This window comes from Pinus tabuliformis, chromosome X (genome assembly GCF_031772625.1).
Source record: "Pinus tabuliformis cultivar Carrire ecotype Pingquan chromosome X, CPIR1, whole genome shotgun sequence".
In the NCBI taxonomy this organism is placed as follows: Eukaryota; Viridiplantae; Streptophyta; class Pinopsida; order Pinales; family Pinaceae; genus Pinus; species Pinus tabuliformis.
Genome location: NC_142308.1, coordinates 1,498,658,840 through 1,498,671,615, shown reverse-complemented (window position 1 = coordinate 1,498,671,615; position 12,776 = coordinate 1,498,658,840).

The window sequence follows — 12,776 nt, the reverse complement described above, 5'->3', positions numbered from 1 at the left end:
GCACTCTCTGACATTCCTTGGCACTCTAACATGCCCTGGCACTACCTAGCATATAACCTTATCATTCCCTCCTTAGAACACTTGGAACTTGTTGACACTCCATATCACACACTCTTATCTCTTCATTTCCATGCATTTTGAACTAGTTCTCCCTTGTATTTTTGTGGCACTCCATAACATTCGTTGACACGCATTGACACACCCTGGCACATGGAACATCTTTGTATGTTGCCTTGGCACTGTAGCATTCCTTGGCACTACCTACCATATCTTGTAACTCCCTCCTTACCATAGCTAGAACTCACTAACACTCCCTGTCACACACTCTTATTCATTCATTTCCATGTATTTGAAACTAGTGATCCCTTTTGCTTGCTGGGCACTCCATAATACTCCCTGGCATGCATTGGCACACCCTAGCACCTGTCACATCTTGGCATGTTGCCCTGGCCTGTAGCATGCCTTAGCATTGCCTACCATACCTTGTGACTCCCTTAGCACACCTATATCTCACTGACACATCCTATCACAAACTCTTATATGTTCATTTGCATGCACTAATTTGACCTCGTGTTCCCTTGTGTTTCCCTGTCACTCCCTTATATGTCCTATCACATGTTGACACATCTTGGCACGTGGAACATCTTGCCTGCATGTCACCCTATAAATCTAGCATGACTTAGAACAACCTCGCATACCATGTTAATCTCTCCTTAGCACACTTGGAACTCACTGACACTCCCTATCACACACTCTTATTCATTCATTTCCATGCATTTCGACCTAGTGCTCCCTTATTGTTACAGGGAAAAGTGTTTATACAGAACTGCTTATCCCACTAAGGTGTGATAGCTACCTTAGAAACAAACAAAGTAAAGCTACTTTTGTTTTTCCTTTATGAAGTATAGATGGGAGAAGAACAAAGAAGACCAACCTCTGTCTTGCGCTAGTCTCCTCGTTCGATTCCTCTCTCTCTTGATAGTCTTTTGCTACTTGTTCCCTTGCATGCCCAACTTCACGGAGTACCTGTAAGATCACAGTAGCATATCACTATACAAGAACATGGATCTATAATCATAAACAATCTAGGATCAGATGTAAATTGACCATACAAATGCATGAAACATAAATTACACAAGAGTATGGAGGAAAACTTGAATAGCTTTTATTGATAAACAAGAAAGAGCCAAGGGAATTACAACCAGTTATTCTGACCTAGCATCATCCTCTCAGCAAGGAAGCCCATCTTCACCTCATACAAAGCTTAGATCACCCAAAAATCTGATGTTGTCTCAAGAAACCAACAACAATTCCTTACAATATGCAAGATTCCAGCCCTTAGATCTCTAGGATGAGGGATCCATATGTAGATATCTGTAAGGGAGATGAGTCAGCTTGTGATTGGATTAGTGTCTTCCCTTTGGTAGTTCTTTCTTCCACTTGGAGATTGATGATCTCTTTCTCATCCTTGGTCGAATTCAGAGAGGCAAGTGTCACAGGAGAAGTTTCTGGAAGTTTCCATGCCTCTCCACCTCGTGGAATGACACTCCCATTTGTCACTTCTCGCCCATCACACCCCATAGAAGGGATTTTTGAAATGAAACGCACCCACACAGTGTGTTTAGGTGATATGCAACGCACTTTGCCTATGGAGCAGCTGAAATGATCGTTTTTTGACCAGTTCTGAGCAGTTTTTCATGGAGAACTTCTGGGAGAAGCTATAATCAGTTGACCTTGTTCCTTTAGGGGTTAGAACAACACTTTTAGGGACTTAGGAGCCCTTGGTTTATGGACATTTAATGCTTGGGGTTGTAGTGCCTAAGAAATTCTATAACAGTTGCCCCCTAAAGCATGAGGTCGTTAATCTTTTGATGTCGGGTGAAATGCTTTATTATGAGGATCCGAAGTTCTTTCAAGATGGGAGGAGACCTGTAATAAGATACAATACAATACATTATCTTCATAATATTTTCATGATCTAGCTGAGGCGGGCATTCCCATGCTCAACTTTATAAATTCATTTTCATGTACATAGGACAGACAATCGTCTGAGTGTAGACTGATGATTCTGGTAGAGCCATCATCCCTTTGATTGGATGATTATCTGTGCAGCAATGATGTACATTTGATGTCTTTATTTCCCTGAATATATATCTCAGCCCAGATGGATGAAACTATATCCGAGGTCTTCAATCTCGTTTGATCTTCTCTCGAAGTACAAGTCTATCCATGTGAGAGATGTTGTGGAGTCGAACATGGAAAGATATCGCCTAATTACCAGCCAATGATGTAAGTTGTTAACAAGTGCGAGAGGAATCACCGATAATGATAATGACCCTCAAGGTACTGCAGTACATTTCACGTGGTGTGAATAAAGGACTTGGCGTCGAACACCACGCAAAATATTTCGATCGAAGGCTATTGATGTAAACCTGTCGCCGGAAGTGAGAAACTTGCCATTGAGGCATGCAAGCTTCAAAGTACTGAACGAGGTGTTCCTAGATCGACTTCTTGGATAATGAGCTGATGTCAACAAGAAGCGATCCGTCACAGGAGGGCCTTGATGAATCCCACATCAATGACACATAACAGAGCAAATGATTTTAATGGAGGTGAAAACGATCTGATGACATACGGTTCAGGGTGGCGGTCATGAAAGAATGGAGTATGAATGTATTGTAGCAGGTGAGACAAAGGTAAATTCTCTGAATGACTTCTCTTGAACATATCAGCGACACTGACATGATGCATTGGTAGCATTACCCCAAATGTGGATGGTGTGATGGGACCATGGTAATGTGACCGGTGAATGAAACAACCCAACCCGACTTGGATGCGGAGTGGAAGTGTCATATTCAAGAGCGACTTGCTACCAACAAAGTTTCTTCAAGTTTTCTTCCCAATTTTCCCCAGTCATTGCTGACCAGTACCTCTTTATTTTTGTCAAGCTTGAGGAGGATAACATATGCTTGTTCTATAATTTTCCCTTCGGGCAAACCCATCGCTATGTTTTAACGAACCTAGCGATAGTGAAACTCGTTCTTGTCTGCTATGGACAAGTTTGTCGCTATTAAGTTTTAACGAGTTTAACGACAAAGATAACTTGGTCCTTTTCAGTTTTAGAGAGTCTGAAAAGGAACGTAAAGGCAACTCCAAAATTCCTTTTTCGTCGTCTAATCCCTTAAGTCCGAAAAATTATAAAACAATACAGAAGGGATGAATTTTCGATACTTTTAACGAGCCGAACAAAACAAGCGCTCGATCTTTTTGTGTAATAATCCCCCAGGTCCAAAAAGATTAAAATCTAAAGGAGGGATAACACTTCCGGTCCCTTTAACGAGCTGGAGAGGCCAATGGCTCGATAATATTTTCATATTTTACGAGTCAGATGAAAAGAGCTTAAAGGAGACTCGTCTTTTGAGGAACAAGTGATAAAATTGGGTAGCAGCTAATTCGAGGTAAGGTTTGGAAATTTCCACAGCAATGTTACAAGGATGGCTAGCGGGATCACTCTTCACAGCTGTTACTCAAAAGGGGTAAACAATCAAATGGAGGTGAATGATCGGCCAATACAGAGTGGAGGTGATGATGAGAACACGACCAAGGCTTTAAAGGCTGAAGTACTACATTCATGATGGTTATTTACTGGGAAATAGTTCATTTTTTTATGAGATTAAATGTGGGGAGAAACATTTGCTCATGACTTATGTTTATTTTTAACGAGATTGAACTATGTGCTAAAACTACTCGATGCAGGTTTATTTTTTAACGAGCTTGAACCCTGCGGTAACACTGCTCATGATAAGTTTGCATGCCCCTAGCATAATAATGCAAATCGAGGTGAAAATCGAGGTGCATGCCCCCCAAGCTTCATTTCAGTCATCTCGGTGGTTGGAATGAAGGTTTACCTTCGAGATCTTCGAAAGACTCGACTTTGATTTTGCGAGATCGTAATCAAAGACTCGATTTGGAAAGGGAGTCGTTTCATTTTTTAATGAGGTTGACACAGTAAAAGAACTATCCTCATGACTCCTTGTTTCATTTTTTAACGAGGTCGACACGAGATAAAAACCATCCTTAAAATCCACCATATTTACAGTATTTGATAGAAAGTCAAAAATTGAAGGATGATTAAGGTCACTGGAATAATCTTCGTGGTAATCCGGAAGATGGGAATGATGGTGGTAATCTTCCCATGGTGCCTCTCTTAACATCATTGACTGAATGATTCCATTGTCTGTAGAATGTACATGCGACCAAGGATCTGAAGAGATACCGTATTCCTTAGAGTTATCTATCCAAACACTCGATGAGCGTTTACCCCCCAGGCCAAGAAAATTTATTGCTACAATATTTCTAAAATGGCGATGATCCATGCTAACAAAATGTTCAGGAATCTTCCGAATCCATTAGGTATAGAAGATTTCATATTGCAGGTTTCTACTTTTGCCAAATTACTTGGAGGCAGTAGGGCAAAAGTACCCATTAAGGCAGGGTCTTTTAGGAGGCCTACTCCAATATTTTGAAGTGAATGATTGCTTCCATGGATCATTGGAATGCTTCCCGTAACTTATGAATTTTTGGGGAGAAATGTTTGTTGGTTGACGATTGTAATTCTTCCTTAGAAGGGAAATGCAATCTTCCTGAAATAGGTCGACACAACTGCGGCCATGGCATATATCCAGGGCCTTCCCAGTAGGATGTTGTAATCGAGGTTTCCGTCGATTACTTCAACATCAATTTCTACTATTTTTCCCCCTAGTTCAACTTGCAAGTTACCTAAAATCCCGTATGGAGTGTATGATCGTCCATCAAATGCTTTTAACATTGTTGATGATCATGACAAGGGTTGTGAGCCTAAATTTTTCCAGCAACTCATCGACATAATACATGTAGATGACCCCTGATCAATAATTGTTCGATGGACAGTTTTGTTGAGGGCTTTCACTTGAACAAGGAAAGCTAGTTGAGCTGGTAACTGAGGGTCATATCCTTTGTGATTAAAGGATACAAGATTGGAATCCGTTGGGTCAATCCCACCTATTACTAATAATAGATCCTGCTTTTGGGAGAGGCAATTTTGCGGTACCTCAAGTGTCGACATAGTAGACGATGATTAGGCCTGGTCCTCTACTATAAAATAATTTTGTGCTACTTTGGCACAAGGATTAAATGTCGATTTGTGTACTACTCCCTTTGGCGGGTTTATCATTGGTTCAGGAATGATGGGTGGCACAACTTTGGTCAAAGTTGTTGTCGAACTACTAGGTTGTTCATTAGCCTTGTTATTCGACAGCTGTGGATTCCCGTAATCTTTATTCCTTGTCAAAGCATCATTTTGCTGCTTTGAGATAGACAACATAAGCACTTGGCATCAGGAAGCATTTTGATTAGCAACCATTTTGGTTCTTGGGTTTGGAAACAGATCAGTCAATACTGCTGAGGTTTTTGAACTCTTAAAGAGTTTTTTAAGCTCAGATCTGTGTGGACAATCTGCGGTCCAATGATCCTCATTGCATATAAAGCATGGATTTTTTGGTTTCCTATTTCTAGGAGGGTTTACAGAAGATTTTTCAGGTGATGATTCTCCCTGTTTCTTCTTCTTCCCTTTGCCTTTCTTCTTGTCCCCTCGTTGCTTGGTTTCTTTGCCTTTATCTGTCGATACGGCATTTACTTCCGAGGCAAGAAGTTCCTCATTTTCATTTTGACCGGAAATCTTACGGGCCTTTTTAGATGGAGCGTTTTTCGTGTCTGTTTCGCCAATCACGCCATCGCCGACATGACAGTCATTGTTTGATTTAGGAGGAGGAGGAATTGAGAATTCCGGTCTAGGAGCGTCAGGTATTTTATAGTAGAGCGTGCCGGACTGAGTGTAAATCAAATCCAAATATTGCACGCGAGCGATAACCTGCTCTTCGGTGACGACCCCCCCTATTGCCACATCTTTCGTGATGGAAGGCAGTAGTGACTTGATAAACCATTCAGCTAAGAGCTGATTGGGAACTGAAAATGGGTTAAAAAGGTTGTGGCTAGGGTACTGAAATTGTCAAATGAAGCTCTAGGAAATTCGATATACCATTTTGCTGTCGAACCAGTTAATGTCCTTTGAAAAAGGTGAAGCCTAATCGAATCATCGTTTAAAGTGTTTGATGAACACCACAGATGAAAGGTCATCACATGATTCGACGGACCTTCACCCGAATTTCCATTAAGTTTAGGAATATCTGATGGAAGTTTATGTGGAATCACTGGTGTTGTGGGGAAAAGTATCCGACTCGGATGACCCTATCCCTACTCTAAGGGTGACAGTCCTTAGCAACAACTGAAAGTAAAACTTTGATATTTTCCTTTATGAAAGTACAGAGAAGGAAGAAAAGATTGACCAACCGGTTTTGTCGATCCTATCCTCTTTCTTTGTCTCTTGTTCCCAGCTCCTTGCTCCCTTTGCCGGTCCAGCTACACAAAGATCCTGCACAAACAAGAGAAGGAAAACTATAAGAAACATGTACTCATAACTGATGCATGGATTAGAGTGAATCAGATATACAAGTAAATACAATACATCAATGCAATACAAGTATATAGGAGAACATTCAAAGCTTTATTGATAGAAGTAAAAGGGTTCTGAGAAGGTTACAACCATCAATGGCTCCAATCCAGCAGCACCTCCCCAGCAGCAAGAAATCTCCTCTTCCCCTCTATAAAAGCAATCACCCAATAGCTCTAACTGTAAACCAACAGCACTTCCTTACTTTGCACAAAATTCCAGCCCCCTTAGACCTCATAGAAGAGCTCTATATATAGGATAGAAGAAGAAAGGATGAGTCAGCTTGAGACTGACATAAAGCTGCCTTGTGTCCTCTCCCTCTTCAGTTAAACTTCAGTTCTTGAGTCCACTTGGAGATCCTTGCTTACACATGGAGATCAAGTACCTCTTACTCATCACAGGGCGAATCCCTTGAACCAAGTGTCAGTTTGGAAGCTTCCTGGGCAATTGACACCTTGCAGAATGACTGTGCCACTTGGCCAATCTCGCCCAGCGCAGGTAGCCTTCATTAGATTTGACTTTCAGCGCAGGTACAAGGAGGAGCAGTTGCATTCCATCGCAGATGCTCAGTGGAGCAGCTGACATGATCCAAAAATAGCCTGTTTTTGAGTGTTTTCAGGTGGAGAACTGATGGGAAGTGCTGTGGTTTGCTGACCTTGTTCTTCTAGGGGTAAGAACAACATGTTTAGGGACTGAGGATCCCTGTAATTATTGACATTTCATGCTCCATGCTGCGAGGCACAAAAATGTCTATAACAGTTGCCCCCTAAAGTATGAGGCCGTTTATCGGGTGAAATGCTTTATCTAGAGGGTCCGAAGTTCATTCCAGTGCTGAGGGGGCGCCCTGTAATACAATACAATACAATACATTATTTTTCATTTTGTTTTCATGATCTAGCTGAGGCAGGCATTCCCATGCTCAACTTTATAAATACATTTTGGTACATAGAACAGACGATAGTCTGATGGTAGACTGATAATTCTCTGCTGAAATTATCATCCTTTGAGTAGGATGATCATCTGCTGCAATGATGTACATGACAAATGCTTTTATATTTCCTGAATATGTATCGCAGCCCGGATGGATGAAACTAGATCCGGGGTCTTCAAACTCGTTCGATCTTCACTCTAAGTACAAGTCGATCCATGTGAGAATTTCGCTGAAGTCGAACATGGAAAGACATCGCTTGATTACCGGTCAATGATGAAAACCGTTAACAAGCGCGAGAGGAATCACCGATAATGATAATGACCCTCAAGGTACTGCAGTACAATTCACGTGGCGTGAATAAAGGACTTGGCGTCAAACGCCACGCAAAATCTTCTGGTCGAAGGTCATTGATGTATACCTGTCGCCGGAAGTGAGAAACTTGCCATTGAGGCATGCAAGCTTCAAAGTACTGATGGGGTTGTTCCTAGATCAACTTCTTGGATAATGAGCTGAAGTCGACAAGAAGCAATCCGTCAAAGGAGGGCCTTAATGAATCCCACATCAATGACACGGAACGGAGCTAATGATTTTAGTGGAGGTGAAAACAAACTGTGATATATGATTCAGGGTGGCGATCATGAATGGATGAAGGATAATGTATGGCAGTGGATGGGACACGGTTGACACTTTCAGAATGACCTCTCTTGAACATATAACGACACTGATGCGATGGATCGGTAGCATTACCCCAAAATGTGGATGGTTTGGCGAAGACCATGGTGATGAGACCGGTGAATGAAACAACCCAACCCGATGTGGTACGGAGGAAAAGTGTCATGTTCAAGAGCGACTTGCCACCATTAAACTTTGATGTTCTCCCAATTTTTCCCGAGTCATTTCTGACCAGTACCTCTTTATTTTTGTCAAGCTTGAGGAGGATAACATATGCTTGTTCTATAACCTGCCCTTCGGGCAAGCCCATCGCTATGATTTAACGAGCTTAGCGATAGGGAAACTCGTTCTCGTCTAAAGACAAGTTTGTCGCTATTTAATCATTTTAACGAGTCTAACGACAAGGAAAACTCGGTCCTTTTCATTTTTAGAGAGTCTGAAAAGGCACGAAAAGTTAACTCCAAAATTCCTTTTTCGTCATCTAATCCCTTAAGTCCGGAAAAGTATAAAACAATACAGAAGGGATGAATTTTCGATTGCTTTAACGAGCCGAACAAAACAAGCGCTCGATCTTTTTGTGCAATAACCCCTCCGGTCCAAAAAGATTAAAATCTAGAGGAGGGATAGCATTCCGGTAGTTTAATGAGCTGGAAGGCCAAAACTCGGCAAACTTTTCATATTTTACGAGTCAATGAAAAGAGCTCAAAGAAGACTCGTCTTTTGAGGAACGAGTGATAAACAGGGATAGCAACTGATTCCAGGTATAGGTAGGAATTTTCCAATCACGGCAGTGTCACAAGGATGGCTAGGTGAAATCACTCTTCGCAGCTGTTTCTCAAAAGAGGTAAACACACAAATGGAGGTGAATGAGCGGCCAAATGAACAGTGGAGGTGACGGTGCACAAACACGACCAAGGCTTTTATGGCTGATGAATTTACGATCTCAAAAGGTTATTTACCGGTTCATTTTTTCTGAATGAGCTTGAACTCTGAAGGGAAGCCTGCTCATAAACTTATGTTTATTTTTTAACGAGCATGAACTATGCGCTAAAACTGCTCGGATCTTGCGTTTATTTTTTAACGAGCATGAACTATGTGCTAAAACTGCTCGATATACCAGTCATAAGAACGCCTCCTGTGAGATAGCTATTTTTTAAGGAGCTTTACCTCACGAAGCTATGCTCCAATTTTGGCAAGTTTTTACCTTTGCCCCACAGACTTTCTTCATGCAAGGTCGGAAATGGCTAATCCTACGAGTTTAAAGGGTTAGACCTACAGGTTTAAAGGGAGGACCTAAAAATTTAAAAAAATAAATAGTCGTCCCTCGCTCACATTCCAAAAGTTTGCATGCCCCCAGACATAGGATAGAATTTCGAGGCTGCCCCTCCTCTCCCCTACCTCTGCTTTTCTTTGGGTGTTCACAGCTACTTGTCATCTTGCCAATCTAATGTTAACGATACTAGTCTTCTCGTTATTTTAAGGGGTCTTACGCGGTACTTGTCTTCCCGTCGGCCCAAGTTTTAACGAACAACTATTTGTGACAAGAGAAGAACACTACTCAAAGACAAAACATTGGTATTATTGAGGAAGGCTTGTCTCTTTCTTATTATCCGAAGAGGGTTCTATTTGCTGCCGCAAATCAATCTCTTTCTTCGACGATGTCTATCATTGGGTTACTCAAATATGGTTACCCTTTGTCACAACAATAGAATCTCTTTCTTTGGAGGCTGCCCCTACTTATCCTTCAAAACATTTGTTTTAATGGGTGAGGCTTGCTTTTCCCCAAAGATGGTTACTGCTTGTCGCAATAAGGGAATTCCTACTTGGGCAGTGCCCACCTCTTTAGACAAAGGTGAATGACTCTTTAGCCAAACACATAAATTTAACAAAAGAATACTATTCCAGAACAACCCCTCTTCCATCCACGGACGGGGTACGGACTAGTCATATTCTTCTGCGGAAATTCTACCTTATACCCAGGGTTTCTTCTGCCCGGAGCAGACCAGGGTGCATGCCCCCTGGGTTCCAGTCTTTCTTTCTGAATCACTCGCACTCATCGGGAAGGAGGACTGGGGGCGGAGGCGAATCTTGTGTGAACAGACCATTTAGGAATGGTATTTGACTATTTGCGATGCGAGATCCCGGAAATGAAAGTTGGTCTACGAGCTTGACCATCCTTCCTTCGTGTGGAAAACACATTACTCTAAAGAGTGAGGAGACTATCGCTCCCATGCAATAAATATAGTCACGTCCAAGGAGTAGGTTATAATCCAAGGGTCCTTGGACGACCATCACGTTCAAATTGACGGTCTTCCCTTTCAATGTAACAGGCACATTAGGGAGGATTCCTAATGGTCGACTGGTTCCTTTATCAAAACCTGAGAGATTTCTTAACTCAGGTAAAAGCGCCGGGGAACCCAGTGCTTTCCAAGCAACAGAGGAAAGGATACTCACAGACGCCCCTTCATCAATGATAGTACCAGCCATGATCATTCTATAGATCTGGACAATGATTCTGAATGGTACACTGGCTGGTAACCGGGGTCTGCCTAGTTGATTCCAATCAAAGGATACAACCAGGTTGCTTGGTGGTGGGACCGAATATACGGCCGGATATGACCCTGATGATGTTCCTTCCTGCGATAAAGGAATGGGCGCATTGCCCTGACACTCATCAGAGTCGGTGTCGATGAAAAGAACCTGGATGGTGTCATCCTTATTCTCTTCAGTGAGGGTGTCGCATGAAGATGACTCTTCGGCGACGGTGTCATTTGAAGATGAAACTTCTGAAGGTAGAACTGAGTCAACTGCCATATCGACCTTTGGACTTTCGTCCGGTCTGGATTCAGTAGGTTCATTTTCAGTGACTGACGCTTCAGCTGACCACTTGAGCGGGCCAGCTGTATTTTCAATCAACGAAGGACTTGGCACGAGTTTTTTGTATCCAGGAGGAAGTTTTACCGGTGAAACCGGACGATCTTCCAAAACTCTCTTCGCTTCGTCTAAGAAGGGACAACGGTGGATGGCATGACTGCCTTCACACAACTTACAAGGGAATCTTACTCCCCCTTTTTGTCTCGATCCTTCACTTTCGCTGGTTGACGGAAAGCCACCAACCTGATTGTCAGAGGTTGATGCCCCCGAATTGTGCAGACGAGGGGACCAGTCCCTTAGTATCCGGGGAATACAGGGACAATCTCTGTGGAAATGGTCTCCTCTACATATGACACATGGCGATTTAGGCCCGGTCTATGCAGTGGGTGGGTTTTCGTCAAATGTCTTTTGCTTGCCCCCAGTCGCCTTAGGCTCCTTCTTCTTCTTCTCTTTCTTCTTCCTTTCCTTCTTCTCCTTGGGAGGCTGACTTTTGCCAGCTCTACCTTGCGAAGATGAAGGATCAGAGGAAGTATTGTAAGAAGTGGAAGGCTGGTGGGTAGCTCTAGACTGGTCTGACTGTTGATTCGATTGCTCAGGATTAGTGGCGATCTGGACTACATTAGTTGAAAAGAGCCATACAGGGAGGCCGATTGTCAATCCTGGAAGTGACAATGTTGCCATATGAGGCGCACCAACATCTCCCCAAGAGGAGAAGGGATTTGGACTTCCGCCAAGGTTGCCTCCTTGGTTGGTGGGCTCCATACTTTTCAACTGAAAGATCAACGTGGGAATAACAGGAGATTTTGTTCCGCTTAAAATAAATTTTATTAACGACGCTTTTAGACACAAACTTGCTTTTTCATGTTTTAAGAGTCGAGAAAAAGCTAAAGATGACTCTAGTCGCCTTCGATGTTTTAACGAGCCCGAAGTGACAAATGCTCGGTTGGACTTTTTCAGTTATAGAGTTTGAAAAAGGCCAAAAGAAACTGCTCTGGAGATCTAGGCAGAGGGTGTGCCAAACCTTTCGCGAAACCACAGAATACGTTTTACGGTACGGGTGGTCGATCTTCGTGAATGCTGTGTTCACTGCATCGCGATCAGTAGGGCGGTCGACACGGCTTCCTATGGATAAAGGATAATTGCCTATAGGGGTCTCCCAATATATACGCGACGGTACTGTTATAGCTCCAAATCTCACTCTTATGGTTTGTGATGCTGCACTTATGGCCTAGGGCAACCCCTCCTTCCAGACCTGGTCCAAAAATTTAAAAAACAGTGTTTTATTCCCTATACGCGACTTTGCCCTGTGTTAAACGCGTGTACACGCGGGTCTGTCATACCAGACCCGCGTGTATCTATTAAAACACTTAAAAAAATATAATTTCCTCTTTTTCGGGGGGTGATCGCGGGTTTACCTGCTGGATCACCTGTTAGTGCCCGTGGCCCAACTGTTCCCAACCAACTCCTAACTAAAAAACTACTTTGGAGAGGGTATAAAAAGACATCAAAGGGAAGGCCAAGGGGAGGGAGAAAGGAGAGCAAGATTATTATGCTGAGATTTTTCCCTTAGACCAGGTCTGAAGTCCTTGGTGCATTCTGCACTTCCCCCATTTTGCATAGGAAACCCTTGTTTCCATGTGTATTGGTGATCATTCATCCTTGACATCATCATTGAGTAAGACTTGGAAGGAGCTCTTGTTGGAGGCTTGAGGCTGGAACGAATCCGGGAGGAAGCTTGCTTGGAGCCTGCTG